We start from the raw sequence: 26,236 nt of genomic DNA on the forward strand, positions 1-26,236 counted from the left end.
CAGAGGACAAAACCCGAAGGTGCTGTTGAAGGAGATTAGACTATCAGCCGATCGCACTAGAAGATGAAGATGACGAGGCTCGTCTTTAATCTGCTAAATTATAGTTTTGTGAATCATTCACGAAATTGAGACGATTGACAGTGATACCAGGCCATAGCAATGGAAGAAAATGTTCAAAACAGATTTGTGACATTTTAAATTTGTATTGACAAAGAAATTGCAGCTTTGTTGTGTACAATTAAAACAGTACAAAATGAAAATAGTAGCCTACAAAGCAACATTTAAGAATGGGCGTTTTTCTCTGCCTCTCTCGCTGGATCTCTTTTTAGCAAGTTTCTTTTGTCTCCCTCACTGCGCGTGCCGGGTGTCTCTCGATATTAAATGTTTCAGGGTAGAAACACATCATACAGCTGATAATACTGTATTTCGCTGCGTGTCATCCACACCAATTACAAACAATAACTGTAAAACATCATTTAGCCTTTGTTGCTTCAAAGAAAAATAATGCTTTTTTGAATTCACCCTACAATAAAACGAGGTTGATCGCGAATTAAAGAGCTCTGTGTCTGCTGCTCACTTGCATTCGTTTAGTTGGCATGAACTAGTTTCGTCAACAGGTCGTGTTTAGACAAGGCCAGATTGTTGACAATCATTCACACTGCTCAAACATTCTAAAACTCTACAAAACCAGTTGAAACAACTGGATTGAACCCTTCCATTTATTTATTTATTTATGGAAAACCTATTTGGACACATCGAGAGATTTATTCTGAAAGGAATTTTGCCTTTGCCTGTTCTGTATCATAAGGCTGGCTATCTGAGACTCTCCATATGAAAGACGGAACATTAACACCTGGCTATTGTCCTGCACCCCCACGATAACTGAACTGAGTCTGAGACAAAGAGAAGTCGCAGACATTAGCATTATTTAAATGTTGATAATGAAGGAATTAAATCATTTAAGCTACATGTAGTAATATTTCTGTCATAAAAAAGTTTATTAACTAAATATTTCATTATTTCAATAGCCTAATTGAAGAATTAAAACACTACTTCGGTTTAGGCCAGCTTTTTCCAAGCAAAACGAAACACAAACATCAAACTCATGTTCATTTGTTGTCATGAAAAAAAAATTCTACTCAATATTAAATTCCACAGGGATCTTTCAGTCGGACTGGATCTTTGGATCCTTAAAACCAGGATGCGATTTGTGAATTAAGCAGAGGGCGGTTATTTTAATTTTTTCAAATAAATCTCAAAACACAGTGCGTATTTCGTGCTGCTGTTAAACTAAATAACATTTAGGCCTATAGAATAATTATGAACTTAAATTAAACAATATCGCAACATTTCGACAAAGAAATGATTTGATCTATTTTTACATTTTAATTCAGTTTTTCAGGTTTACTTTAAATTTTTTCACTCTTGAGATTTTCACTCTTGTCTTGTCCTTTCCTCATTGGGACGCGCTCATAGGCTACACATGATAAACATGTTTGAGCAGATCCTCTGTGCCTCTCGGTTTCATATGGATTACATAATCAGATAACATTCTTTAAATATTTTGACATTTGAAGCTTTAAAGCTTTATAGACATAGCCTATTTCTTATTGTGAATGAGCTGAGGCAAGTGGCTTTCAGTTCATTTTTGTGACGCGCAGTTCCCGGAGACAGAGACGACAGATAAACTTTTGTCATTAGCCTATTGTGAGTGTACATGAATAAAAGTTTATGCACTGTAAAAATAAAAGGTGCCTGGAGGAACCTTTTGGGGTTCTTCACTTTGCCACACCGGCGGAACCCTGTCTGTAGATCCTCTAGGCACCCTTTAAAAAGGGACGGTTCTCTGAGGAACCACACAGGTTTCCTGAGGAACTCTTATATTAGGCACTGTGTGGAACCACTTTGGGTGCCTCCAGGAACCAAATAATTTTGATTTTTTTATCTGTAATTTCATGTTGTTACTATGGTTACCATTGACTTCTATTATAATAAACAAACTGAACCAAATACAAAATAAGAATTGTTTATTACATATTTTAGATCCATTTTAATACATACACTTCCATGCACTTGGGAAAAAAGGTAGTAATAGATTATTATCAATGAATACACACTTTTTTTATATAATACATAAGAAACATGAATAATCAACCATGTAGGCTACACAAGAAAAGACAACATCTCAACAAAATGCATGGAAACACATGTTCCATGTAATAAATCAATGTAAATTTTTAAATAAAAAATGTCCATCTTCACTTAAGGCGAGACACGGCAGGCAAAAACATCGTTTTTTTTTCACAGGTCAATTTTGAGATTTTGGGTTATTTGTCTTCAATAACATGTGTTCTTTCAGACTTGTGCTGAAAAAAGTCCAAAATACACATTTAGGTCTTTATTTTATTACACTTTGTCTGTTTGAGTGTTCAAATTTCACCTAAATTCATCAAAAGTTGGCGTTCTAAATCATCCCGCTGCTCTGCGATCGCTGTGTCTGGTGCACCGTCATCACACACCGTTAGAAAGCTCTCTCTCTCCTTTTCAAAGCTGTCGGATCCAAATATGGTAATTTCCTGTCTATCAGCAACAAATCATGAAAGTAAAACAGGTGATTTAACTCGAAATGTGCAATCTCATTGGCTGATGCCAATTTCTGACAACGTGATTCGTTCAGAATCGTCACGTGACGCGCTCTGACATTTCCGGTTCTCAATCGACCAAGTGTTTACATGTTCTCTCGATAAACCACCACTTTCAATCCGATCGAAATTATTTGTAATAGAGCTGACACTTTGAGTTTGTAATGGGTTATGTTATGAAATATCTGTAGTGACTGGCTGCATGATATCGCTGTATTTTTACAGCCATGCGAGGCACAAATTAAAGCTTGGTGGGCCGCATGAGGCTTGCGAGCCGCGCAATGAGTAACCCCGACATAGTGCGTCGATGCGTTACGAACAAGCTGTAACATTTTGAACACATCTAAATGTAAGTCAAAAAGACACATCACATTTCAAAGCACTTGAAACCCACGAGCCAAATCCTGAAAACAGTCCCCTCAGTCAGCTGATGGTGAAGCTAACCAACCAGGCTCCCTTCAGCACTGGTTCAAAACAACTCAACAGAACAAAACTAATTATGAATCATTCAAAATATCAATATTTAGAACATTGGAGAAAGCAAACAAAGTAGACTAAATTGTTATTTGACAGAATATCTGCACACTGTCAGAGAACAAGAGACGGATCCTGACTAAATACAGGCTCAGTGACCACCAACTGGGTCAGACAGAGATGCACTTCCTCCTCCACTGGGAAAAAATATCTACACTAAGTGATTTACACCTTGGACAAATAGCCAAAAGAATAAAACTTCCCAAAGTTGAATCTGCCTGAGGGACTGTGATATAGCCTAGCCTACCGGTATTTAGTTTTTCCATTCCACCTGTGTGATGGACTGTTGATGTGTTGTTTTGGATGTTATGATCAGTGATGGATGAAGCAATAATGAGTTTTGGATGTTAAACAGTGTGATACATGGATTTTACTTGGACCTAAAGCATATTTTGTCTGTAATTCATGGCTTTCAATAGGAATTAGTGGAATTTTGCCATAAAAATCTTTAAAGGCCGTTTTCTCAAAATGAGTTTTTTCTCACACTCCTAGTGACGATTTTCCACTTCTGTAGCACCTACTTACACCAAACTTTACAGTCGTATTCCTAACTATATTGTGAAGGTTTGTCCCGAGGGATTTGTTGATATGTCATTGTTGGCCTGATTTATATGACATTTTATGCCTAAAAATAGGGCGGAAATCTTTTTTTTTTAAGGCTTTTGGCAGTATTTTCTGATTTACAGGGTAACAAAAGGAGATATTCATTATCCCCTCTGATAATGTCTTTTCATTGAATATATCAACAAAATGCAAAAATAATTTTGTACCTTGTTTTTTTTAATGGTCAGATTTGTCACTTCAAAATATATGCAAATTAATGCATATTTAATTAGATATAGCCTCATTAGCATATTTAAAAATAAAATTACAGAAAACTTGCAATGCATTTTTTTCTCCTATTCATGTGAGTAATCAACTGGTAAAGTTTGATGGTGATATCTGTAAGTTAACAATTTTACCCTATTCACCTGTAGTGTCTCGCCTTAACTTTAAAACATTTGTGTTTCAGTCCGCTTGTTAAGTCTGACGTCCCTGTTTTCATGTCCAAAAGCTCTATCAGATGCCAAAAACAAACAACAAACAGTGCTAATATACACTCATTGTGCTGTAATATTCCTGAAAATTATGATCCTAACCTTTATCTCTATTCTGAAATCTCAGATGGTTAGTTATTCAGCTATTTTGAATCATAAAATGTTGATGTCTGGGATGCCGTGAGACTGGAGACTGTAATGTACACTATGGCTTTTGAAAAGCATAAATGTGTGACTTGAATCAACAGTGCTATTAAATGGATGTTGAGTATTCTCACTAGAAACAAGATAGAGGAAGCAGAAGTAGAGCCTTCGACCCGGAAACAGTATTCCTTATGTCACAACAAGCAGAAAACATTTTCCATTTTAGTTAAGTTAAAATGTTAAGAGTTAAGGTGCAGTAAAATTAGCTGTTGTTCTGTGAATGTTCACTGGTGAATTCCAGTCATTTCAATAAGAATCCACACGATCAGCAATTTCGTGTGTGCAGGGTTCCAGACTGCGACCATTTTTTGAGAATGTGCGAGTTAAAATTTTATGTGGTCGCATTTGTGCGAGTGCATGGTCGTTAAATTCACGCATGAATTTTCCTGCATTGAACTTGTTTTAGCGCCCGCCAAAGTGAATTTTTGTCCCGCCAAAGTCTTATTTGATCGGTGAGTAATGTAGATAAACTGCTGCGCGTAACAGGGCGAATGTTTAAAATCGACATGAAATCAAAAGTTAATACACCGAAAAAAATTGTTTGCCGTGGTAATCTTTAATCAAAGTCTGAAAAGTTACTTCCGGTCTGAAATGGCGTTCCTTTTCTGATGACGTAGGCTTGACGGCTTGACTTGAAAAACGCTTAACCACTCCCCTCAAACCGTTAGTCTGCTATGAGCAGAGATGGAGAGGAGGAGCACTAAAGTAAAACTCTGCCCTCTGTTCAATATTCCGTTTCACTTGGAAATACGTCACAACACTGGAGAAAAGTAATTTGCAACTTCCGGTTCACTCTCTCTCTTCGGAGCCAGGCGAAAGTGTAAACAAGACCTCACCGTCTCCAAACTAAGCGCTGTCTTGCTCTCTCTCCCTCGCACATATTAATCAAAATAAATCGACACAGTGGTAAAAGGTCGGAAGACCAAAGTTTCATGTGGAGCATTCTGAGATTTTTTTTTTTTTCTGAATTACCGCTGGGTGTGTATTGTGCTAAATAAGTTGCCTTATCTTCTCTGAAAAGCGTTCCGGACATTCAGCTGACATAAAACAACACTTTAATTAAACGAAAAAAACTATCCAGTGATAAAATGTTTTCTGTGTTGACACATGTCCATGTCCTAACTGCTGGGATAACCTCATGGTAATGAAAAGGTGACTCCAGAACCTCTGAACTGAATAAAGGATCCCATAAGTTCCAGCAAGAACCGCAAAGATTGTCAATGCTCCACCAGTAACCCTACTATAGGAGAAAGAGCTTTGAGGCACCTAAATTACATTTTGAAGTTCCTTGAGTATCTGACAGGATATTTGAGGCACCTTTAGTTTTTACAGTGTGGTTCTGATTTCATTGTTTGTTGTTTAAACGTGCGTGTTGAATATCTTTATTTTCTATATTTTCTATGGTATATTGGTGAAGAATAGCATTGATTACTGAGGGGGATACAAATATTTCAGCAAAAGCAGGGATGTTTAGACCAAATGGAAATCCCCGTCCCCCTGGCAAATGGCACCTTGCTTACAACCATATTTTTTAAAACTCTTTCTGTATAGGGAACCCCATAAAGTTTTTTTTTTCTGATTTTAACAGAACTGCTTTTGAAATTAGATTGGAATTATTATACAAATTCAGTCATTCTGTTAGATAATAGCCTATTTGTTCCTTAGTGTAAAATGGAAATGCATGCTCATTTTATTTTATAGTAAATATAAGCAAAAAAAAACGATATGCTTTTTTTTTTAGTTTTAGAATTAGACAAGTAATACAAAAATTACAGTAGCCCATGTTTGTTCGGGATTTGACCCAGTGTCATCTAAATCATTGAAACCTAAGTTATACCACTCGACCACAAATTTACTAGAAAGCCCAGTAGTTCGGTTGTCTAGCAGTCAGTGTGTGTTTGCTAACACGAGAGAAAAGTGCTCTTCATTTGTCTCATTCCTCAATAGAATAGTGAAAATAATCAGCGTCATTGCACCTAATTTATTTTCACTGACTGCGAGATATGCCTATAATGGTCTTTTGGTGTAGGCAATTTTTTTGTTTGTTTTTGTTTTTGCTGTCGCGCAGGTCCCCCGAGGAATAGGCTTCTGTTGCCCACCGACGCAGTTTCAACTCCACCAAATCTTAGGTTGTTTCATAATTGTACAGCGAATGTCAATAACTCTTTTTTTATTTTTCATGTTTGTTGTAGGCTTATTTGGAAATGACCATAGTTGTAGTATTTCATCCTTATTGTTAATTGACATTAGCCCCACTTACATTTCAAAATGCGGCAATTGCTGCTTTTTTGCAAAATGTCCCTTTGCGCCACTTGGCGGTCATTTCGCGAATGACTTTGAAATGCGACTGGTTTAGTTTTGCCGCGGTGACTTTGCCGCGGCAGCTAGTGCGGCGGTAATAGGCATTCTGGATAACTACCTACTGTATGTGCACGTGCCTGATAATAAGTAAGGGATAATGTATATCCAGCCGGCGGAGTTGTGGTGCTGAACTATGTGCGGGACAATTACCCAGCTAACAGGGAACGTTCCCATATCTTTCACTAACGTTATGTAAAAGTTATGTAAATGCTAGTAAAAAACTTTCCTGAAATGTGACCCTGGACCACAAAACCAGTCACATGGGTAAATTTTTGGAAATTGAGCTTTATACGTCTTCTTAAAGCTGAATAAATAAGCTTTCCATTGATGTATGGTTTGTTAGGATATAACAATGTTTGGCCGAGAGATACAACTATTTGAACATCTGGAATCTGAGTGTGCAAAAATATTGAAACATTGAGAAAATCGCCTTTAAAGTTGTCCATTTATGTTCGTATGGAGCTAATAATATGACAAAACGATTTGAATTTGAATTGTGTAAATTTGAATTATTTACAAGTGTAATCTAACAAATTTGAATTTTATGTGGTATTTTAAATAGTTCTCAATTTGATTTCTTTAAACAAATATTGAACATTTGAAATTTAACGAATTGAAATGTTTTTATGGCTGAATTTTTTAGACATGTATTTTCAAACAGCAATTTTTTTGTTCTGAATTCTTAGACTGCAAATATTCAGTTTTAAAAAATACAGATTCAAGTTTTCAAGATGAAGAAAAAATTCAGAACTTCAAATTCAGTTTTCTAAAATTCAAACCGCGAAAAATTCAGATCTTACAGAAAGTATGTCACAGGTCATCCACAGGGAAGAGTAAAGGATCTCAGAAAAGTCGAACAGAGCATTTTAGCTGCACTGCAGTAGTTTTCTGCCGCAAACGTGGTGGTGGTTCAAGAGAATCCGTGTATCTTTCGTTCAGTCGTTTTTTTATTTAATACTGAGAGTAGAAAAATGAGAAAACAGCTTGAGTATTAGATTTCTAATATTCTAGTAATAATAGTGCTCCGCTGCTGCAGTTGCACGGAGCTTACAAAACTTACTGCGTGTATTGCAACTAGGCTACATTTCATTTTCTCATCAAACAACTAGACTAACGAATGGCTCGACACAATAGAAGAGCCTAGACAGGGCTTTCTCTCTGTGTAGACCAGCAGTTGGTCTGAATTTGCTATAACCTATACTGTAGCCTATTTTCCGGACTGTACACTGTAAAAATAAAAGGTGCCTGGAGGAACCTTTTGGGGTTCTTCACTTTGCCACACCGGCGGAACCGTCTGTAGATCCTCTAGGCACCCTTTAAAAAGGGGTGGTTCTCTGAAGAACCACACAAGTTTCCTGAGGAACTCTTATATTAGGCACTGTGTGGAACCACTTTGGGTGCCTCCAGGAATTTTTAAATATTTAATTCCATGTTGTTTCTATGGTTACCTTTGACTTCTATTATAATAAACAAATTGAACCAAATACAAAATAAGAATTGTTTATTACATATTTGATATTCATTTTTATACATACACTTCCATGCACATGGGGAAAAAAGCTAACAATAGATTAATATCAATGAATACACAAAAAAATAGTATAATACATAAGCAACATGAATAATCAACCATGTATATACAATAGATAAACAAGAAAAGACATCTCAACAAAATGCATGGAAACACATATGTTCCACGAAATAAATCAATGTAAAAAAGATAAATTTTGACTAATTAAAAATGTCCATCATTACTTAACTTTAAAACATTTGTGTTTCAGTCCACTGGTAAGTCTGACATCACTGTTTCCAAGTCCAAAAGCTCTATCAGATGCCAAAAACAAACAAACAGTGCTAATATGCACTCATTGTGCTGTAATATTCCTGAAAATTATGATCCTAACATTTATCTCTATACCGAAATCTCAGATGGTTAGTTATTCAGCTATTTTGAATCATAAAATGTTGAAGTCTGGGATGCCGTTTGACTGGAGACTGTAATGTACACTATGGCTTTTGAAAAGCTTAAATGTGTGACTTGAATCAACAGTTCATAAATGGTTGTTGAGTATTCTCATGAAACAAGATAGAGGAAGTAGAAGTAGAGGCTTCGACCCGGAAACAGTATTAAGGTGCAGTAAAATGATCTGTTGTTCTGTTAATGTTCACTGGTATTCAGTCATTTCAATAAGAATCCACACGATCAGCAATTTTGTTTGTGGTCAAAAATGTCACTATGGGACCAAGTTGGTGTGAGGTACTTAAAGAGTTAGAAAAGTGAAAAGGTACAGCAGATTCGTTTTCCGTTTGTTTTTCCTCTTTTCTGGTGGATGGTCCAGGCACTTCAGTGATTTCCAGGTCTACAGGAGGATTTTTATTCTTGTTCAAACTTGTATTTCAGCTTACCGAGATCCCTGCAAAGTACAAAATTAACTGTTAGTAAGGTTATTAAAGTGATAGTTGTGAACTTTAAATAATTTCCTCAGCCTTGTGACGTTCCAAACCTGTTTGACTTTCTATCTGTGAACCCAAAAGCAGATCTCAGGCATAATGCAACCCCTGTCACCGTTCGCTTTCACTGCATGAAACACAAGCAGAAAATTTTTTTGTAAATCATTCATGAAACCATTCTTATGTACACTTGTCTAGTTCAATTCAATGCAACAATTTATGTAAAAATGATTAAGTGAATCATGAAATGAAATGTCCCAGAAAAGATCCTAAAAATAATCATTGAGTTCACAACTAATGTTATGGGTTGTGTTGTAAGTCTTTTGAAGCCATATAATAGCTTTTTCCCTTTTTTTTGTCGAAAAAGACTTAACTTGAAGTTAGGCCTGGGCGATATGGCTGAAAACTGTATCACGATATAAGTGTTTCATATCGGTCGATATCGATAATTATTGAATTTTTTTATAACATATTTAAAATAAGGACCAGTCCAGGAGACAAATATATTACATTTAAAGATTTTTTATTTTAAACTTAACCTACCTCTGATTATAATCCCATCAGTTAAAAAGGCAGAAATGTCAACACGACCATGGAAAACTCAAAAGTCTAAAATCACAATGAACACTTAACAATTATCTCTTAACATTAAGGTGCAAAATTAAAGAATACGTAAGAAATGCTTTATAAAGGGGTGGGCGATATGGCAAAAATATAATATTACGATTTCTTTTTATAAATTATATAAATCTATTTCTTTCTATTTTCTATAAATTATACATTGATACTTATTAAAGCTATTAATAAAGTTATTAGTCAAGAGCAGTGAGTGATTTTCTCTTTACATTTTGTTGTTTTATTAACATTAAAGGGATAGTTCTCCTAAAAATTCTAATTTTCATAATTTACTCTCTCACGTTGTTTTAAACTCGAATAAGTTTCTTTCTTCTGTTGAAAATAAAAGTTATTTGGAAGAATGTGGGTAACCAAACAGTTGATGTACCCCAGTGACTTCCATAGTATATTTTTCCTCCTATGGAAGTCAATGGGGACCAGCTACTGTTTGGATACCCACATTCTTCAAAATATTAATATTAGAAAATATTAGAAGGCAATTAATACAGGTTTGGAACAACATTAGAGTGCGTAAATAATGAGATAATTTTTATTTTTGGGTGAACTATCCCTTTAAAGGAACACTCCACCGTTTTTTGAAATAGGGCTTATTCACCTTCTTTCCTACATTTAGATAGGTGGGCAAATGCATTTTTGTCTCAGTGCATGCATTGTTTTAGTTTGACAGGGTCGGCGCTAGCTTAGCTTAGCATAATGAATGGAATCCTTTGTTGCCAGCTAGCATGTCCTGAGTAAAAGTGATATAAAAAATTAAAAAAAACCACCTAATTACTTCTTGTGGCCTGCGTATTCACAACAAGTACAAATAGCGATGCAGATTAACACTAGACGATTTCCTATGCAGATATTGACTTGGGACTATATTAGGGGGAAGCACAGGTGAAGCACTGCTACTTGGGCGCAGAGATATCACGCCCAAGTAGCAGTGCTTCGCCTGTGCTTCCCCCTAATATAGTCCTTAATATATAAGTCAATATCTGCCTAGGAAATCGCCTAGTGTTAATCTGCATCACTATTTGTACTTGTTGTGAATACGCAGGCCACAAGAAGTAATTAGGTGGGTTTTTTTTTTTTTTTATATCACTTTTACTCAGGACATGCTAGCTGGCAACAAAGGATTCCATTCATTGTGCTAAGCTAAGCTAGCGCCGACCCTGTCAAACTAAAACAATGCATGCACTGAGACAAAAATGCATTTGCCCACCTATCTAAATGTAGGAAAGAAAGTGAATAAGCCCTATTTCAAAAAACGGTGGAGTGTTCCTTTAAGGACAAGCGGCAGCGTGTTTACTATTACTACTGTCTCTTTAAGAGCTGCGCGCGACGCGTCTATTATACACGCATTTGACAAGCAGATTTTCTCTCAATTTTCTCAAGTTTGCTTTCACTTTAGACATATCCGACTAGTTTATGTAAACCTTGTGTGTATAACAGTATTAGCAAAATAAGACTCGAAAGATAACTTAGTATTCAGGCGCTGGTAGACAGGCTTTTAGTGCATGTGAGCTTCACATGTATGCGCTGAGAAACTAGCTAGAACAGCGCATAAGCACGCGAATAACAGAAAAACTGACGACGGTCTTGCATAATCTGCAGACGACATTGGTCTGACTACGGTCAGACTTTAAGTCAGGCGAGCTGACTTTTTCTGTTTTATCTAGTTACTAGAGAGTGAGTGCCTTTGTTCATGCAATCAAACTTGCTTTGCTGGTTTCTTCCAACGAAAAAAATAAATAAATAATTATCGAACGTTTTATCGAACGCATTTTTTATTGATATTGATAACGTGTCTATCGCGATACATATCGTTATCGTTTTATCGCCCAGCCCTACTTGAAGTTATAATTCAGAGTTAAAATGTCTTATATTCAAATGCAAATGATAAAAATGCATAGCATTATTTGTGATCCAAACCTGTGATATTATTTTTCTGAGTAACATGAATGAGATTTGAGAGCATGAGGGAAGATTTTCAGAGAATAACTGATTAAAAAACACAAGTACACAGTCAAGCAATACAATTTCACACAGAGAAAGTTCATAGTAATAAAGTACTTGCATGTGAGCTGTTGGGTTCTGGGTAAAGCCTATACTGTTGGGTTCTGGGTAAAGCCTCTGCTGTTGGGTTCTGGGTAAAGCCTCTGCTATTGGGTTCTGGGTAAATCCTATACTGTTGGGTTCTGGGTAAAGCCTATACTGTTGGGTTCTGGGTAAAGCCTATACTGTTGGGTTCTGGGTAAAGCCTCTGCTGTTGGGTTCTGGGTAAAGCCCATACTGTTGGGTTCTGGGTAAAGCCCATACTGTTGGGTTCTGGGTAAAGCCTATACTGTTGGGTTCTGGGTAAAGCCTATACTGTTGGGTTCTGGGTAAATCCTATGCTGTTGGGTTCTGGGTAAAGCCTCTGCTGTTGGGTTCTGGGTAAAGCCTATTGGGTTCTGGGTAAAGCCTATACTGTTGGGTTCTGGGTAAAGCCTATACTGTTGGGTTCTGGGTAAAGCCTATACTGTTGGGTTCTGGGTAAATCCTATACTGTTGGGTTCTGGGTAAAGCCTATACTGTTGGGTTCTGGGTAAAGCCTATACTGTTGGGTTCTGGGTAAAGCCTCTGCTGTTGGGTTCTGGGTAAAGCCTCTGCTGTTGGGTTCTGGGTAAAGCCTATACTGTTGGGTTCTGGGTAAAGCCTATACTGTTGGGTTCTGGGTAAAGCCTATACTGTTGGGTTCTGGGTAAAGCCTCTGCTGTTGGGTTCTGGGTAAAGCCTATACTGTTGGGTTCTGGGTAAAGCCTATACTGTTGGGTTCTGGGTAAAGCCTCTACTGTTGGGTTCTGGGTAAAGCCTATACTGTTGGGTTCTGGGTAAAGCCTCTGCTGTTGGGTTCTGGATAAAGCCTATACTGTTGGGTTCTGGGTAAAGCCTATACTGTTGGGTTCTGGGTAAAGCCTATACTGTTGGGTTCTGGGTAAAGCCTATACTGTTGGGTTCTGGGTAAATCCTATACTGTTGGGTTCTGGGTAAAGCCTCTGCTGTTGGGTTCTGGGTAAAGCCCATACTTTTGGGTTCTGGGTAAAGCCTATACTGTTGGGTTCTGGGTAAAGCCTATACTATTGGGTTCTGGGTAAAGCCTCTGCTGTTGGGTTCTGGGTAAAGCCTATACTGTTGGGTTCTGGGTAAAGCCTATACTGTTGGGTTCTGGGTAAAGCCTATACTGTTGGGTTCTGGGTAAAGCCTCTGCTGTTGGGTTCTGGGTAAAGCCTATACTGTTGGGTTCTGGGTAAAGCCTATACTGTTGGGTTCTGGGTAAAGCCTATACTGTTGGGTTCTGGGTAAAGCCTATACTGTTGGGTTCTGGGTAAAGCCTCTGCTGTTGGGTTTTGGGTAAAGCCCATACTTTTGGGTTCTGGGTAAAGCCTATACTGTTGGGTTCTGGGTAAAGCCTATACTGTTGGGTTCTGGGTAAAGCCTATACTGTTGGGTTCTGGGTAAAGCCTATACTGTTGGGTTCTGGGTAAAGCCTATACTGTTGGGTTCTGGGTAAAGCCTATACTGTTGGGTTCTGGGTAAAGCCTCTGCTGTTGGGTTCTGGATAAAGCCTATACTGTTGGGTTCTGGGTAAAGCCTATACTGTTGGGTTCTGGGTAAAGCCTATACTGTTGGGTTCTGGGTAAATCCTATACTGTTGGGTTCTGGGTAAAGCCTATACTGTTGGGTTCTGGGTAAATCCTATACTGTTGGGTTCTGGGTAAAGCCTATACTGTTGGGTTCTGGGTAAATCCTATACTGTTGGGTTCTGGGTAAAGCCTCTGCTGTTGGGTTCTGGGTAAAGCCTATACTGTTATAACTGTCCCCCTGGCAAATGGCACCTTGCTTACAACCATATTTTTTAAAACTCTTTCTGTATAGGGAACCCCATAAAGTTTTTTTTTTCTGATTTTAACAGAACTGCTTTTGAAATTAGATTGGAATTATTATACAAATTCAGTCATTCTGTTAGATAATATAATTATTGTTCCTTAGTATTGTTCCTAATTTGTTCCTTAGTGTAAAATGGAAATGCATGCTCATTTTATTTTATAGTAAATATAAGCAAAAAAAAACAATATGCTTTTTTTTTTCGTTTTAGAATTAGACAAGTAATACAAAAATTACAGTAGCCCATGTTTGTTCGGGATTTGACCCAGTGTCATCTAAATCATTGAAACCTAAGTTATACCACTCGACCACAAATTTACTAGAAAGCCCAGTAGTTCGGTTGTCTAGCAGTCAGTGTGTGTTTGCTAACACGAGAGAAAAGTGCTCTTCATTTGTCTCATTCCTCAATAGAATAGTGAAAATAATCAGCGTCATTGCACCTAATTTATTTTCACTGACTGCGAGATATGCCTATAATGGTCTTTTGGTGTAGGCAATTTTTTTGTTTGTTTTTGTTTTTGCTGTCGCGCAGGTCCCCCGAGGAATAGGCTTCTGTTGCCCACCGACGCAGTTTCAACTCCACCAAATCTTAGGTTGTTTCATAATTGTACAGCGAATGTCAATAACTCTTTTTTTATTTTTCATGTTTGTTGTAGGCTTATTTGGAAATGACCATAGTTGTAGTATTTCATCCTTACTGTTAATTGACATTAGCCCCACTTACATTTCAAAATGCGGCAATTGCTGCTTTTTTGCAAAATGTCCCTTTGCGCCACTTGGCGGTCATTTCGCGAATGACTTTGAAATGCGACTGGTTTAGTTTTGCCGCGGTGACTTTGCCGCGGCAGCTAGTGCGGTGGTAATAGGCATTCTGGATAACTACCTACTGTATGTGCACGTGCCTGATAATAAGTAAGGGATAATGTACATCCAGCCGGCGGAGTTGTGGTGCTGAACTATGTGCGGGACAATTACCCAGCTAACAGGGAACGTTCCCATATCTTTCACTAACGTTATGTAAAAGTTATGTAAATGCTAGTAAAAAACTTTCCTGAAATGTGACCCTGGACCACAAAACCAGTCACATGTGTAAATTTTTGGAAATTGAGCTTTATACGTCTTCTTAAAGCTGAATAAATAAGCTTTCCATTGATGTATGGTTTGTTAGGATATAACAATGTTTGGCCGAGAGATACAACTATTTGAACATCTGGAATCTGAGTGTGCAAAAAGATTAAAACATTGAGAAAATCGCCTTTAAAGTTGTCCATTTATGTTCGTATGGAGCTAATAATATGACAAAACGATTTGAATTTGAATTGTGTAAATTTGAATTATTTACAAGTGTAATCTAACAAATTTGAATTTTATGTGGTATTTTAAATAGTTCTCAATTTGATTTCTTTAAACAAATATTGAACATTTGAAATTTAACGAATTGAAATGTTTTTATGGCTGAACTTTTTAGACATGTATTTTCAAACAGCAATTTTTTTGTTCTGAATTCTTAGACTGCAAATATTCAGTTTAAAAAAATACAGATTCAAGTTTTCAAGATGAAGAAAAAATTCAGAACTTCAAATTCAGTTTTCTAAAATTCAAACCGCGAAAAATTCAGATCTTACAGAAAGTATGTCACAGGTCATCCACAGGGAAGAGTAAAGGATCTCAGAAAAGTCGAACAGAGCATTTTAGCTGCACTGCAGTAGTTTTCTGCCGCAAACGTGGTGGTGGTTCAAGAGAATCCGTGTATCTTTCGTTCAGTCGTTTTTTTATTTAATATTGAGAGTAGAAAAATGAGAAAACAGCTTGAGTATTAGATTTCTAATATTCTAGTAATAATAGTGCTCCGCTGCTGCAGTTGCACGGAGCTTACAAAACTTACCGTGTGTATTGCAACTAGGCTACATTTCATTTTCTCATCAAACAACTAGACTAACGAATGGCTCGACACAATAGAAGAGCCTAGACAGGGCTTTCTCTCTGTGTAGACCAGCAGTTGGTCTGAATTTGCTATAACCTATACTGTAGCCTATTTTCCGGACTGTACACTGTAAAAATAAAAGGTGCCTGGAGGAACCTTTTGGGGTTCTTCACTTTGCCACACCGGCGGAACCGTCTGTAGATCCTCTAGGCACCCTTTAAAAAGGGGTGGTTCTCTGAAGAACCACACAAGTTTCCTGAGGAACTCTTATATTAGGCACTGTGTGGAACCACTTTGGGTGCCTCCAGGAATTTTTAAATATTTAATTCCATGTTGTTTCTATGGTTACCTTTGACTTCTATTATAATAAACAAATTGAACCAAATACAAAATAAGAATTGTTTATTACATATTTGATATTCATTTTTATACATACACTTCCATGCACATGGGGAAAAAAGCTAACAATAGATTAATATCAATGAATACACAAAAAAATAGTATAATACATAAGCAACATGAATAATCAACCATGTATATACAATAGATAAACAAGAAAAGACATCTCAACAAAATGCATGGAAACACATATGTTCCACGAAATAAATCAATGTAAAAAAGATAAATTTTGACTAATTAAAAATGTCCATCATTACTTAACTTTAAAACATTTGTGTTTCAGTCCACTGGTAAGTCTGACATCACTGTTTCCAAGTCCAAAAGCTCTATCAGATGCCAAAAACAAACAAACAGTGCTAATATGCACTCATTGTGCTGTAATATTCCTGAAAATTATGATCCTAACATTTATCTCTATACCGAAATCTCAGATGGTTAGTTATTCAGCTATTTTGAATCATAAAATGTTGAAGTCTGGGATGCCGTTTGACTGGAGACTGTAATGTACACTATGGCTTTTGAAAAGCTTAAATGTGTGACTTGAATCAACAGTTCATAAATGGTTGTTGAGTATTCTCATGAAACAAGATAGAGGAAGTAGAAGTAGAGGCTTCGACCCGGAAACAGTATTAAGGTGCAGTAAAATGATCTGTTGTTCTGTTAATGTTCACTGGTATTCAGTCATTTCAATAAGAATCCACACGATCAGCAATTTTGTTTGTGGTCAAAAATGTCACTATGGGACCAAGTTGGTGTGAGGTACTTAAAGAGTTAGAAAAGTGAAAAGGTACAGCAGATTCGTTTTCCGTTTGTTTTTCCTCTTTTCTGGTGGATGGTCCAGGCACTTCAGTGATTTCCAGGTCTACAGGAGGATTTTTATTCTTGTTCAAACTTGTATTTCAGCTTACCGAGATCCCTGCAAAGTACAAAATTAACTGTTAGTAAGGTTATTAAAGTGATAGTTGTGAACTTTAAATAATTTCCTCAGCCTTGTGACGTTCCAAACCTGTTTGACTTTCTATCTGTGAACCCAAAAGCAGATCTCAGGCATAATGCAACCCCTGTCACCGTTCGCTTTCACTGCATGAAACACAAGCAGAAAATTTTTTTGTAAATCATTCATGAAACCATTCTTATGTACACTTGTCTAGTTCAATTCAATGCAACAATTTATGTAAAAATGATTAAGTGAATCATGAAATGAAATGTCCCAGAAAAGATCCTAAAAATAATCATTGAGTTCACAACTAATGTTATGGGTTGTGTTGTAAGTCTTTTGAAGCCATATAATAGCTTTTTCCCTTTTTTTTGTCGAAAAAGACTTAACTTGAAGTTATAATTCAGAGTTAAAATGTCTTATATTCAAATGCAAATGATAAAAATGCATAGCATTATTTGTGATCCAAACCTGTGATATTATTTTTCTGAGTAACATGAATGAGATTTGAGAGCATGAGGGAAGATTTTCAGAGAATAACTGATTAAAAAACACAAGTACACAGTCAAGCAATACAATTTCACACAGAGAAAGTTCATAGTAATAAAGTACTTGCATGTGAGCTGTTGGGTTCTGGGTAAAGCCTATACTGTTGGGTTCTGGGTAAAGCCTCTGCTGTTGGGTTCTGGGTAAAGCCTCTGCTATTGGGTTCTGGGTAAATCCTATACTGTTGGGTTCTGGGTAAAGCCTATACTGTTGGGTTCTGGGTAAAGCCTATACTGTTGGGTTCTGGGTAAAGCCTCTGCTGTTGGGTTCTGGGTAAAGCCCATACTGTTGGGTTCTGGGTAAAGCCTATACTGTTGGGTTCTGGGTAAAGCCTATACTGTTGGGTTCTGGGTAAATCCTATGCTGTTGGGTTCTGGGTAAAGCCTCTGCTGTTGGGTTCTGGGTAAAGCCTATTGGGTTCTGGGTAAAGCCTATACTGTTGGGTTCTGGGTAAAGCCTATACTGTTGGGTTCTGGGTAAAGCCTATACTGTTGGGTTCTGGGTAAATCCTATACTGTTGGGTTCTGGGTAAAGCCTATACTGTTGGGTTCTGGGTAAAGCCTATACTGTTGGGTTCTGGGTAAAGCCTCTGCTGTTGGGTTCTGGGTAAAGCCTCTGCTGTTGGGTTCTGGGTAAAGCCTATACTGTTGGGTTCTGGGTAAAGCCTATACTGTTGGGTTCTGGGTAAAGCCTATACTGTTGGGTTCTGGGTAAAGCCTCTGCTGTTGGGTTCTGGGTAAAGCCTATACTGTTGGGTTCTGGGTAAAGCCTATACTGTTGGGTTCTGGGTAAAGCCTCTACTGTTGGGTTCTGGGTAAAGCCTATACTGTTGGGTTCTGGGTAAAGCCTCTGCTGTTGGGTTCTGGGTAAAGCCTATACTGTTGGGTTCTGGGTAAAGCCTATACTGTTGGGTTCTGGGTAAATCCTATACTGTTGGGTTCTGGGTAAAGCCTCTGCTGTTGGGTTCTGGGTAAAGCCCATACTTTTGGGTTCTGGGTAAAGCCTATACTGTTGGGTTCTGGGTAAAGCCTATACTATTGGGTTCTGGGTAAAGCCTCTGCTGTTGGGTTCTGGGTAAAGCCTATACTGTTGGGTTCTGGGTAAAGCCTATACTGTTGGGTTCTGGGTAAAGCCTATACTGTTGGGTTCTGGGTAAAGCCTCTGCTGTTGGGTTCTGGGTAAAGCCTATACTGTTGGGTTCTGGGTAAAGCCTATACTGTTGGGTTCTGGGTAAAGCCTATACTGTTGGGTTCTGGGTAAAGCCTATACTGTTGGGTTCTGGGTAAAGCCTCTGCTGTTGGGTTCTGGGTAAAGCCCATACTTTTGGGTTCTGGGTAAAGCCTATACTGTTGGGTTCTGGGTAAAGCCTATACTGTTGGGTTCTGGGTAAAGCCTATACTGTTGGGTTCTGGGTAAAGCCTATACTGTTGGGTTCTGGGTAAAGCCTATACTGTTGGGTTCTGGGTAAAGCCTATACTGTTGGGTTCTGGGTAAAGCCTATACTGTTGGGTTCTGGGTAAAGCCTATACTGTTGGGTTCTGGGTAAAGCCTCTGCTGTTGGGTTCTGGATAAAGCCTATACTGTTGGGTTCTGGGTAAAGCCTATACTGTTGGGTTCTGGGTAAAGCCTATACTGTTAGGTTCTGGGTAAAGCCTATACTGTTGGGTTCTGGGTAAATCCTATACTGTTGGGTTCTGGGTAAAGCCTATACTGTTGGGTTCTGGGTAAATCCTATACTGTTGGGTTCTGGGTAAAGCCTATACTGTTGGGTTCTGGGTAAATCCTATACTGTTGGGTTCTGGGTAAAGCCTCTGCTGTTGGGTTCTGGGTAAAGCCTATACTGTTATAACTGTCCCCCTGGCAAATGGCACCTTGCTTACAACCATATTTTTTAAAACTCTTTCTGTATAGGGAACCCCATAAAGTTTTTTTTTTCTGATTTTAACAGAACTGCTTTTGAAATTAGATTGGAATTATTATACAAATTCAGTCATTCTGTTAGATAATATAATTATTGTTCCTTAGTATTGTTCCTAATTTGTTCCTTAGTGTAAAATGGAAATGCATGCTCATTTTATTTTATAGTAAATATAAGCAAAAAAAAACTATATGCTTTTTTTTTTCGTTTTAGAATTAGACAAGTAATACAAAAATTACAGTAGCCCATGTTTGTTCGGGATTTGACCCAGTGTCATCTAAATCATTGAAACCTAAGTTATACCACTCGACCACAAATTTACTAGAAAGCCCAGTAGTTCGGTTGTCTAGCAGTCAGTGTGTGTTTGCTAACACGAGAGAAAAGTGCTCTTCATTTGTCTCATTCCTCAATAGAATAGTGAAAATAATCAGCGTCATTGCACCTAATTTATTTTCACTGACTGCGAGATATGCCTATAATGGTCTTTTGGTGTAGGCAATTTTTTTGTTTGTTTTTGTTTTTGCTGTCGCGCAGGTCCCCCGAGGAATAGGCTTCTGTTGCCCACCGACGCAGTTTCAACTCCACCAAATCTTAGGTTGTTTCATAATTGTACAGCGAATGTCAATAACTCTTTTTTTATTTTTCATGTTTGTTGTAGGCTTATTTGGAAATGACCATAGTTGTAGTATTTCATCCTTACTGTTAATTGACATTAGCCCCACTTACATTTCAAAATGCGGCAATTGCTGCTTTTTTGCAAAATGTCCCTTTGCGCCACTTGGCGGTCATTTCGCGAATGACTTTGAAATGCGACTGGTTTAGTTTTGCCGCGGTGACTTTGCCGCGGCAGCTAGTGCGGCGGTAATAGGCATTCTGGATAACTACCTACTGTATGTGCACGTGCCTGATAATAAGTAAGGGATAATGTACATCCAACCGGCGGAGTTGTGGTGCTGAACTATGTGCGGGACAATTACCCAGCTAACAGGGAACGTTCCCATATCTTTCACTAACGTTATGTAAAAGTTATGTAAATGCTAGTAAAAAACTTTCCTGAAATGTGACCCTGGACCACAAAACCAGTCACATGGGTAAATTTTTGGAAATTGAGCTTTATACGTCTTCTTAAAGCTGAATAAATAAGCTTTCCATTGATGTATGGTTTGTTAGGATATAACAATGTTTGGCCGAGAGATACAACTATTTGAACATCTGGAATCTGAGTGTGCAAAAATATTGAAACATTGAGAAAATCGCCTTTAAAGTTGTCCATTTATGTTCGTATGGAGCTAATAATATGACAAAACGATTTGAATTTGAATTGTGTAAATTTGAATTATTTACAAGTGTAATCTAACAAATTTGAATTTTATGTGGTATTTTAAATAGTTCTCAATTTGATTTCTTTAAACAAATATTGAACATTTGAAATTTAACGAATTGAAATGTTTTTATGGCTGAATTTTTTAGACATGTATTTTCAAACAGCAATTTTTTTGTTCTGAATTCTTAGACTGCAAATATTCAGTTTTAAAAAATACAGATTCAAGTTTTCAAGATGAAGAAAAAATTCAGAACTTCAAATTCAGTTTTCTAAAATTCAAACCGCGAAAAATTCAGATCTTACAGAAAGTATGTCACAGGTCATCCACAGGGAAGAGTAAAGGATCTCAGAAAAGTCGAACAGAGCATTTTAGCTGCACTGCAGTAGTTTTCTGCCGCAAACGTGGTGGTGGTTCAAGAGAATCCGTGTATCTTTCGTTCAGTCGTTTTTTTATTTAATACTGAGAGTAGAAAAATGAGAAAACAGCTTGAGTATTAGATTTCTAATATTCTAGTAATAATAGTGCTCCGCTGCTGCAGTTGCACGGAGCTTACAAAACTTACTGCGTGTATTGCAACTAGGCTACATTTCATTTTCTCATCAAACAACTAGACTAACGAATGGCTCGACACAATAGAAGAGCCTAGACAGGGCTTTCTCTTTGTGTAGACCAGCAGTTGGTCTGAATTTGCTATAACCTATACTGTAGCCTATTTTCCGGACTGTACACTGTAAAAATAAAAGGTGCCTGGAGGAACCTTTTGGGGTTCTTCACTTTGCCACACCGGCGGAACCGTCTGTAGATCCTCTAGGCACCCTTTAAAAAGGGGTGGTTCTCTGAAGAACCACACAAGTTTCCTGAGGAACTCTTATATTAGGCACTGTGTGGAACCACTTTGGGTGCCTCCAGGAATTTTTTTATATTTAATTTCATGTTGTTTCTATGGTTACCTTTGACTTCTATTATAATAAACAAATTGAACCAAATACAAAATAAGAATTGTTTATTACATATTTGATATTCATTTTTATACATACACTTCCATGCACATGGGGAAAAAAGCTAACTATAGATTAATATCAATGAATACACAAAAAAATAGTATAATACATAAGCAACATGAATAATCAACCATGTATATACAATAGATAAACAAGAAAAGACATCTCAACAAAATGCATGGAAACACATATGTTCCACGAAATAAATCAATGTAAAAAAGATCAATTTTGACTAATTAAAAATGTCCATCATTACTTAACTTTAAAACATTTGTGTTTCAGTCCACTGGTAAGTCTGACATCACTGTTTCCAAGTCCAAAAGCTCTATCAGATGCCAAAAACAAACAAACAGTGCTAATATGCACTCATTGTGCTGTAATATTCCTGAAAATTATGATCCTAACATTTATCTCTATACCGAAATCTCAGATGGTTAGTTATTCAGCTATTTTGAATCATAAAATGTTGAAGTCTGGGATGCCGTTTGACTGGAGACTGTAATGTACACTATGGCTTTTGAAAAGCTTAAATGTGTGACTTGAATCAACAGTTCATAAATGGTTGTTGAGTATTCTCATGAAACAAGATAGAGGAAGTAGAAGTAGAGGCTTCGACCCGGAAACAGTATTAAGGTGCAGTAAAATGATCTGTTGTTCTGTGAATGTTCACTGGTGAATTCCAGTCATTTCAATAAGAATCCACACGATCAGCAATTTTGTTTGTGGTCAAAAATGTCACTATGGGACCAAGTTGGTGTGACGTACTTAAAGAGTTAGAAAAGTGAAAAGGTACAGCAGATTCGTTTTCCGTTTGTTTTTCCTCTTTTCTGGTGGATGGTCCAGGCACTTCAGTGATTTCCAGGTCTACAGGAGGATTTTTATTCTTGTTCAAACTTGTATTTCAGCTTACCGAGATCCCTGCAAACTACAAAATTAACTGTTAGTAAGGTTATTAAAGTGATAGTTGTGAACTTTAAATAATTTCCTCAGCCTTGTGACGTTCCAAACCTGTTTGACTTTCTATCTGTGAACCCAAAAGCAGATCTCAGGCATAATGCAACCCCTGTCACCGTTCGCTTTCACTGCATGAAACACAAGCAGAAAAAAATTTTGTAAATCATTCATGAAACCATTCTTATGTACACTTGTCTAGTTCAATTCAATGCAACAATTTATGTAAAAATGATTAAGTGAATCATGAAATGAAATGTCCCAGAAAAGATCCTAAAAATAATCATTGAGTTCACAACTAATGTTATGGGTTGTGTTGTAAGTCTTTTGAAGCCATATAATAGCTTTTTCCCTTTTTTTTGTCGAAAAAGACTTAACTTGAAGTTATAATTCAGAGTTAAAATGTCTTATATTCAAATGCAAATGATAAAAATGCATAGCATTATTTGTGAACCAAACCTGTGATATTATTTTTCTGAGTAACATGAATGAGATTTGAGAGCATGAGGGAAGATTTTCAGAGAATAACTGATTAAAAAACACAAGTACACAGTCAAGCAATACAATTTCACACAGAGAAAGTTCATAGTAATAAAGTACTTGCATGTGAGCTGTTGGGTTCTGGGTAAAGCCTATACTGTTGGGTTCTGGGTAAAGCCTCTGCTGTTGGGTTCTGGGTAAAGCCTCTGCTATTGGGTTCTGGGTAAATCCTATACTGTTGGGTTCTGGGTAAAGCCTCCGCTGTTGGGTTCTGGGTAAAGCCTCCGCTGTTGGATTTTGGGTAAAGCCTATACTGTTGGGTTCCGGGTAAAGCCTCTGCTGTTGGGTTCTGGGTAAAGCCTCTACTGTTGGGTTCTGGGTAAAGCCTCTGCTGTTGGGTTCTGGGTAAAGCCTCTGCTATTGGGTTCTGGGTAAAGCCTATACTGTTGGGTTCTGGGTAAAGCCTCTGCTATTGGGTTCTGGGTAAATCATATACTGTTGGGTTCTGGGTAAATCCTATACTGTTGGGTTCTGGGTAAAGCCTATACTTTTGGGTTCTGGGTAAAGCCTCAACTGTTGAGTTCTGGGTAAAGCCTCATCTGTTGGGTTCTGGGTAAAGCCTATACTGTTGGGTTCTGGGTAAAGCCTATACTGTTGGGTTCTGGGTAAAGCCTCTGCTGTTGGGTTCTGGGTAAAGCCTATACTGTTGGGTTCTGGGTAAAGCCTATACTGTTGGGTTCTGGGTAAATCCTATACTGTTGGGTTCTGGGTAAAGCCTATACTGTTGGGTTCTGGGTAAAGCCTATACTGTTGGGTTCTGGGTAAATCCTATACTGTTGGGTTCTGGGTAAAGCCTATACTGTTGGGTTCTGGGTAAAGCCTATACTGTTGGGTTCTGGGTAAAGCCTATACTGTTGGGTTCTGGGTAAATCCTATACTGTTGGGTTCTGGGTAAAGCCTCTGCTGTTGGGTTCTGGGTAAAGCCTATACTGTTGGGTTCTGGGTAAAGCCTATACTGTTGGGTTCTGGGTAAATCCTATACTGTTGGGTTCTGGGTAAAGCCTCTGCAGTTGGGTTCTGGGTAAAGCCTATACTGTTGGGTTCTGGGTAAAGCCTATACTGTTGGGTTCTGGGTAAAGCCTATACTGTTGGGTTCTGGGTAAAGCCTCTACTGTTGGGTTCTGGGTAAATCCTATACTGTTGGGTTCTGGGTAAAGCCTATACTGTTGGGTTCTGGGTAAATCCTATACTGTTGGGTTCTGGGTAAAGCCTCTGCTGTTGGGTTCTGGGTAAAGCCTATACTGTTGGGTTCTGGGTAAAGCCTATACTGTTGGGTTCTGGGTAAATCCTATACTGTTGGGTTCTGGGTAAAGCCTCTGCTGTTGGGTTCTGGGTAAAGCCTATACCGTTGGGTTCTGGGTAAAGCCTATACTGTTGGGTTCTGGGTAAAGCCTCTGCTGTTGGGTTCTGGGTAAAGCCTATACTGTTGGGTTCTGGGTAAAGCCTATACTGTTGGGTTCTGGGTAAAGCCTATACTGTTGGGTTCTGGGTAAATCCTATACTGTTGGGTTCTGGGTAAAGCCTCTGCTGTTGGGTTCTGGGTAAAGCCTATACTGTTGGGTTCTGGGTAAAGCCTATACTGTTGGGTTCTGGGTAAAGCCTCTACTGTTGGGTTCTGGGTAAAGCATACTGTTGGGTTCTGGGTAAAGCCTCTGCTGTTGGGTTCTGGGTAAAGCCCATACTGTTGGGTTCTGGGTAAAGCCTCTGCTGTTGGGTTCTGGGTAAAGCCTCTGCTATTGGGTTCTGGGTAAAGCCTATACTGTTGGGTTCTGGGTAAAGCCTATACTGTTGGGTTCTGGGTAAAGCCGATTCTGTTGGGTTCTGGGTAAAGCCTCAACTGTTGGGTTCTGGGTAAAGCCTCAACTGTTGGGTTCTGGGTAAAGCCTATACTGTTGGGTTCTGGGTAAAGCCTATACTGTTGGGTTCTGGGTAAAGCCTCTGCTGTTGGGTTCTGGGTCGAGCCCATACCTTTGGGTTCTGGGTAAAGCCTATACTGTTGGGTTCTGGGTAAAGCCTATACTATTGGGTTCTGGGTAAAAACTCTGCTATTGGGTTCTGGGTAAAGCCTATGCTGTTGGGTTCTGGGTAAAGCATATACTGTTGGGTTCTTGGTAAAGCCTATACTGTTGGGTTCTGGGTAAATCCTATACTGTTGGGTTCTGGGTAAAGCCTCTGCTGTTGGGTTCTTGGTAAAGCCTATACTGTTGGGTTCTGGGTAAAGCCTATACTGTTGGGTTCTGGGTAAAGCCTATACTGTTGGGTTCTGGGTAAAGCCTATACTGTTGGGTTCTGGGTAAATCCTATACTGTTGGGTTCTGGGTAAAGCCTATACTGTTGGGTTCTGGGTAAATCCTATACTGTTGGGTTCTGGGTAAAGCCTATACTGTTGGGTTCTGGGTAAATCCTATACTGTTGGGTTCTGGGTAAAGCCTCTGCTGTTGGGTTCTGGGTAAAGCCTATACTGTTGGGTTCTGGGTAAAGCCTATACTGTTGGGTTCTGGGTAAATCCTATACTGTTGGGTTCTGGGTAAAGCCTCTGCTGTTGGGTTCTGGGTAAAGCCTATACTGTTGGGTTCTGGGTAAAGCCTATACTGTTGGGTTCTGGGCTACATTTGAATGTTTAATTCTGTCCTCCGTCGTCACTCATTAAGCAGGGCTGTAGTGTTGTGCGAGCTGTGGCACCGCGTGAGAGAAGAGTGTGAGTTCCGTCAAAGGAGAACAAACGCTTAGTTCGTGGAGAGGTAGTGGATGCGAGGACATTAGGTGCACAGGTGCGACCTAGGTAAAATTTTAGTTGCACCCTTACAAAATTTGGTCGCACTCTAGAGCCCTGAGAACCCAACAGTAGAGGCTTTACCCAGAACCCAACAGCAGAGGCTTTACCCAGAACCCAACAGCAGAGGCTTTACCCAGAACCCAAC

At 38.4% G+C, this 26,236-nt stretch overlaps 2 long non-coding RNA genes across 2 annotated transcripts in view; one reads left to right on the forward strand and one right to left on the reverse strand.

The window, feature by feature from the left end:
- The window catches only part of LOC309485274, a 32,549-nt gene that overhangs the window by 2,990 nt on the left and 3,323 nt on the right, over positions 1–26,236 (forward strand). The gene's annotated exons all lie outside the window — the stretch shown is intronic.
- On the reverse strand, positions 21,928–23,542 carry LOC309485275. Its single transcript, XR_014201128.1, has 2 exons — positions 22,833–23,542; positions 21,928–22,742 (listed from the first exon to the last, which is right to left on the reverse strand). It is a non-coding gene; the product is annotated as an uncharacterized lncRNA (long non-coding RNA).

Source organism: Leuciscus leuciscus, assembly GCF_965113295.1.
Source record: "Leuciscus leuciscus genome assembly, chromosome: 21".
Taxonomy (NCBI): Eukaryota; Metazoa; Chordata; class Actinopteri; order Cypriniformes; family Leuciscidae; genus Leuciscus; species Leuciscus leuciscus.